We start from the raw sequence: 6,449 nt of genomic DNA on the forward strand, positions 1-6,449 counted from the left end.
ATAGTAAGTGTCATAGGGAACTTAAAAGCATGTACAATTATCCTTATGCTGTACTAACTTTCAGACCTTTAGTAAGGATGAGAAAAGGTGTTATTTATGTGAGTATGAAGTGGTTCATATTGGTGTCTTTTTTTTTTTAAGATTTATTTTATTTATTTATTTCTCCCCCTCTCTCACTGTTTGCACTCACTGTCTGCTCATTTTCTCTTTAGGAGGCCTTGGGAACCAATCCCGGGACCTCCTATGTTGGAGAGAGGTGCTCAATTGCTTGAGTCATCTCCACTCCCTGCTTTGTTGTGTCTCTCGTGTTTCCTCTTTGTGTCTACTTATTGTGTCATCTTCTCTGGGAGGCAGCGGGAACAGAACCTGGAACCTCCCATGTGGTAAGTGGGTGCCCAAATGCTTGAGCCACATCTGCTTCCCCACATTGGTATCTTAATGGTAATTACTTATATAATTTATTTCAATTCAAGTTAATTCTTCCACCAATCTACCTTCCAGATGAACTATATTTCAGTTGGACATACAATTTTGGCTGTGAATTAATAGCTAATATTAATTATGTCTTTAGTATGAAGCAGGTGTTTGTTTAATTCATAAGGTAGGTGCTATTTTTGTCATTCCCACTAAAGCACTGAGGGATTAAGTTTGAACTGTTAGGGAGGGCGAGAACCAGGATTCAGATACTGGCAGTCTAGCTCATGGGCTTAACCAATTCTCCATATAGCCCTTCAACTAAGAGGGCTAATGAGCCAATAATGATGAGGTATGTTGTGTCTCAAGGCTTCTGGGACAAAGCAAATTGCCTTATAGAAGCCAGGAATTCCATTACTTTTACAGCATAATCTTTCCTCCTTTCCTGCTAATCCTAACAGGGGCTAAATTTTATGTCAGAATTAGGCATCCAAGGAGAGAGGAATGGCCAATGTTATTCAGTTGGCATAGAGACCCACAATCTCATATCACACTGAAGATCTGGTTTCATGAGCCCTGCCCACTTCCTAATGGAGGGGGTGGTCAGTTGCATTAGGAGCTTACTATGTATTGTTTAGGAATAAACATAAAGTTCTTCAGAGAAAATAAATTTCTTCTCTAACTGCCTGTCAGTTACAGAGTACCTTGCTCCACCTGTCACTCTCTTACTGAGTCTATAACCTTGGGTAGCTTCACTGTCCTATGCTTGCTCATCTTTGAAATGTTTTGTTAATGTCTTAGTGGAAGGCACACTATAAATACAAAATATTAAATTATACTTATCTTCAAGATTAAAACACAATCACAGATTTTAATGAAATGACATAAATGATTGATATTTACCTAGTGCTTTAAATTTTCACAATTCTTCCCCTGCTAAGATGGCTATCTTGTCTGTTTGCTCATTATTTTTGCTCATTGTTTGTGTGTCTTCTTTAGGAAATACCGGGAACCGAACCTGGGACCTCCCATGTGGTAGGCAGGTATGCAACTGCTTGAGCCACAGCTGCTTCCCCCAGAATTTATTTACAAACAATTTTGATACCATTCCATTCCTCAACTGTGAAAACAAAGGAATAGTTTGGCAAAGTGACTTGCTTAAAGTTATATAACAAATTAGTAAGAGGGATTCCTTACTGAACTGTTCTTTATCCAAATTCGAAGTTCTTATGCCATGACAGGAAAATAACATAACAGTGGCAAAAATACATTGTATCAGTCACTGTGCTAAGCACTGTATATGCAAAATCCAATTCTCAGAATGACCTTAAGAGGTAGTTATTATTATTCTATTTACATATGAGAAAATAGTCTCAGAGAGATTAAATCATTTGCCCCAAATTACCTGCTTATTAAATGGCTCAGAGTCTGGATCCAAATCCTGGTCTTTCTTACTCCAAAGAGTATCTAGGAAGTCATAGGCATGAAAACTCTGGGAGTACACAAGTGAAATATCCCTCCTTACCTAAAACGAAACAGCAGGGCTTTGCACAAATGATGATAATGTGCCACAAATAAGGAAGATGAGTTCAACCCTCCAAACCTGAAGACAAAAAAAAAAAAAGAATGAAAAGAAAGCAAGAATAAGATATGTTCCTGTATCTACATTAGGCTCTACATTGTTTTTGTTCTGAAAATGAACACCTACTGAGTAAGGTCATTGAAATGTGGTTCAGCCGGTTTACTGTGGTCCTTCTCTCCCGGTACAGTGTTTACTGACAACAATGCTACATAACAATAATTTGAAAACCATTAAGAGAGTGATAACATGGAATGTTGGTTTCAGGTTTTAAAAGGATACTACAAAGACAGAAATGATATGTTTGTATACATATACACAGATAGATGCACATATGAGGCAGGTTGGTACAGTGAAAGGGGGAGGGCGGCTGAAGCCCAGCAGACGACATGGTCTTCAGACAACATGTCTGGCCAATCACATGGCCATGAGAACCCACCCTGAGGGATCCGAGAGACCCTGGCCATGAGAATCCTATTTGGAACAAGAATACCACTCAGGGTGAAGGCAAAGCCCCTGATACCCTCAAAGTCCTCACCATTGGTGGGAACTGACAGGTGTTGCAACCAATCAGAACAGCAAACAGCTGAGGCCCCTCCCACAACATTATGAAGGGGGAGGAGTAAAGACTTAAAAAGTCTTGAGCTGGGGCCCTAGGTACACATCTCATTATGCAGCATGCCTGCAGTCCATGCCTCCAAAAGTGTATTTTTTTCTTTTTTTAAAGATTTATTTTATTTATTTATTTATCCCTCCCCTCCCCCCGCCCAGTTGTTTTGTGCTTGCTGTCCGCTCTCTGTGTCTGTTCATTGTATGCTCTGTGTGTCCACTCATCTTCTTTTTAGGAGGCACCAGAAACTGAACCTGGGACCTCCCATTTGACAGGGAGGTACCCAATTGCTTGAGCTACCTCTGCTCCCTGCTTGTTATGTCTCCATTGTGTCCTTATTGTGTCTCCTCGTTGCATCATCTCCTTGAGTCATCTTGTTGCATCATCTTGCATCAGTTTGCCTGCACCAGCCCATGATGTCAACTCACTGAGTTGCTCGTCTTTCTAAGGAGGCACTGGGTACTGAACTTGGGACCTCCAGTGTAGTAGGCAAGTGCCCAGATGCTTGAGCCACATTTGCTTCCCCTTGTTTCTTTTTCTCTCTCTTTTTTTTAAAGATTTATTGTTTATTTATTTCTCTTCCTTTCCCACCACCCCCTCCCCAGTTGTCTGCTCTTTGTGTCCATTCGCTGTGTGTTCTTCTGTGTCCACTTGTATTCTTTTCAGAGGCACTGGGAATCTGTCTTTTTGTTGCGTCATCTTGCTGTGTCTGCTCTCCGTGTGTGCAGCACCACTTCTGGGAAGGTTGCACTTTTTTCATGCAGGGCAGCTCTCCTTAGGGGGCTTACTCCTTGCACGTGGGGCTCCCTATGCAGGGGACACCACTGCGTGGCACGACACTCCTTGCACTCATCAGCGCTATGAATGGGCCAGCTCACCACACGGGTCAGGAGGCCCTGGTTTGAACCCTGGACCTCCCTTGTGGTAGGTGGACACTCTATCAGTTCAGCCAAATCCACTTTCCTCCCCTTGTTTCTTAGTAAACTCTTTCTCCCTTGCCTATCTTATGGATTTTCCTTAAATTCTTTTATGTGACATAAGCTAAGAACCTAGAAGTCCAGAATCCAGAGTCTTCTACTAACACATATGCAGGCATATATACAAATGTCTATTTGTTACTCAGGTATAAAACTATGGTCCATACCTGTAAACTACTTTGTGTGCTCAAATACCTGAACATCACTGCCTTTCCATTTGAATGACATCTGCTTAAAAGTAGATGTATGTTTTTTTGCAATCTATGTATCTTAAAAAAAAATACAAGTAGATAAATAAATGTTTAAGAAGTAGATGTATGTGTGCTTATTCAGAATGAATTTTTAAAATTTATTTTTTACTGTCTTTTTTTTTAAAGATACATAGATCACACAAAATGTTACATTAAAAAATATGAGGTTCCCATATTACCCACTCCCATTCCTCAGAATGAGTTTTAACACATTTGCGGCAACCAAATTATGGTGGGAAAAACAATGTCAATGGAACTGAAGAGACGACATAATAATTTTCTTAAAGCTAAGTGTAGAGCAGTAAAAAATAATTAAGACTGTTTATCAGGATTGAGATATATTTATAATTGTAAAAACCAGAAGGTTTTCAGGTAAAACATTCTATTTACTAATAAAGAATTATGCTATTATTAAATCATTTCCTTTTCACTAAATTGCGTTATTTAAGTCAGGGATCAAGGTACACAATAAAGGTAATTATTTGTCACCAAGTGCTCCAGCCACAAGAAAATGCTTGCAGGTCTCTGGGTTTGCCAACCAGTTTCATAACCTTTGCTTGAGGTGTCTTTGCTTAAGCTGCTGCTTGCCTGGCTTGTATTCTCATTTTGTATAATGAATAAAGTATAAAACATTCTTCGAACTTACAAATTTCTAATCAGGAATATGCCTTTACAGCACATGGCTTGGTCACAGTCTGAATAAAAAATAGTTGTTTTGTTTATTTAAGCTTCAACTCTTGCAGAATCCAAGGTCTGAGAGTTAGTTATATCTTTCTAAATATTAGTACATTTCTTCATCCTCTAGTCCCATATTTAGAGTCTGAAGTGTTTGACTTAAAACATTTTTGATGGGAGCAGATGTAGCTCAAGAAGTTGAGAGCCTGCTTTCCACACACGAAGTCCTGGGTTTGATGCCGGTACCTTCTAAAAACAAAGCAAACAACAAACAAAGGAAAATACCAACTTGGGGAAGCTGATGTAGCTTAGTGGCTGAGTGCTGGCTTCCCACATATGAGGTTTTGGGTTCAATCCATGGCCCCGGTACCTCAGAAAAAAAAAGGAAACAAGCCACAACCTCTTTGAGAAGTTTAGAGATGCTAAATGGGACCCAAAACAAAATTAAGATGGGAAGAAAAATAAAAGCAATTATTAGGAGAGGCTGTTGGAAACACTCTCACTTAACTTGTCTGAGACCCAAGCACACAGGCTCTTGCCCCTCCCTCCCCCATCTGCAACATGAGATATTACTTAAGAATTCCAGGAAGTGTTAGCATTGCTGCAAGAAATCCCTTGTTCTCCCAAATTCAGTGGAATCCAAAAAGCAAAGCAAGTTGAGTCAGATTCATTTCCGTAACCACACTCAAATGTTGTTTTTTTGTTTTTGTTTTCTTTAAAGATTTATTTTATTAACTTCTCTCCCCTTCCTGCACCCCTCCATTGTTGTGTGTCCTTCTGTGTCCATTTGTATTCTCTGTGGCACCGGGAATCTGTATCTTGCTGCGTCAGCTCTCTGTGAGGCACCACTCCTGAGCGGGCTGCACTTTTCTTGCGCGGGGCAGCTCAATGCAGGGCACACTCCTTGCGCATGGGGCTCCCCTACATGGGGGACACCCCTGTGTGGCACAGCACTCCCTGTGCGTGGCAGTGCCACACATGGGCCAACTCACCACATGGGCCAGGAGGCCCTGGGTTTGAACTCTGGACCTCCCATATGGTAGGCAGACTCTCTTATCAGTTGAGCCACATCTGCTTCCCTCAAATGTTGTTTTTTGAAGTATTAATATTTGTTGCTATTCAAGTATGCTATTCATGATTTCGCAATCTCAAATCTTAATTCCTGATATTTTTTAGTTTTTCCTGAGTTTAAATGAAAACTGCAGTTTCTCAAGCAAATATTTCTTGACTTTATTATCATTTTTCCCAGTGAATAGCTAACAGAATTTAGTAGTCAACTAAACAGCCATTTCCAGTTCTCTTCTCTCTCTCTTTTCCCAGACTCCTTTGAAACTAGGAGTTTGTCTTATGGCCACTTCTAACAATTAAGATAAAAGGAAGTTTGCTTGGGGGCTTCTTAGAAAGATGTTCTTCCCTGATAAAAACAAAAGTGGAAAATAAAAAGAATGCATTTTTCCTTTCTCATCCTTCCTGCTTTCCTGTGTAACTATCTGGGGAAAGCTCCCAATTTGGTGAGTTGTTCAACCCTGAAACTGTTTTTGTTGTATGAAACAATTATGTGATTTTATTGTTTAAGCCACTGTTGGTTGCATAGTCTGCTGCTTATAGTCTGAAACATCTGATATAAATATTACTTATGCATTAGAATATTTATCATGTTTTCACTTGCTGATTAAGCCATTTATTCACTGGAATAATGGTTAGAAAGTTGGAGAAATATAATATTTCAATGGGAATAGAAGAAAGAAACATATAAAAAATTTTAATGACTCTATATAGAAATAACATTAAAACACCCATAAATAAGAATTGCCATGCTAATATAAATCTGACTTTGGGGGGGTGGCCAGAGATTGAATCTGGACCTCATATGTGGGAAGCCTGTGCTCAACCACTGAGCCATCCCCCCCCTCCAAATGTTTAACATCTTTCCATTTGTGTAA

The sequence above is a fragment of the Dasypus novemcinctus genome, chromosome 2 (genome assembly GCF_030445035.2).
Source record: "Dasypus novemcinctus isolate mDasNov1 chromosome 2, mDasNov1.1.hap2, whole genome shotgun sequence".
NCBI classification, from domain to species: domain Eukaryota; kingdom Metazoa; phylum Chordata; class Mammalia; order Cingulata; family Dasypodidae; genus Dasypus; species Dasypus novemcinctus.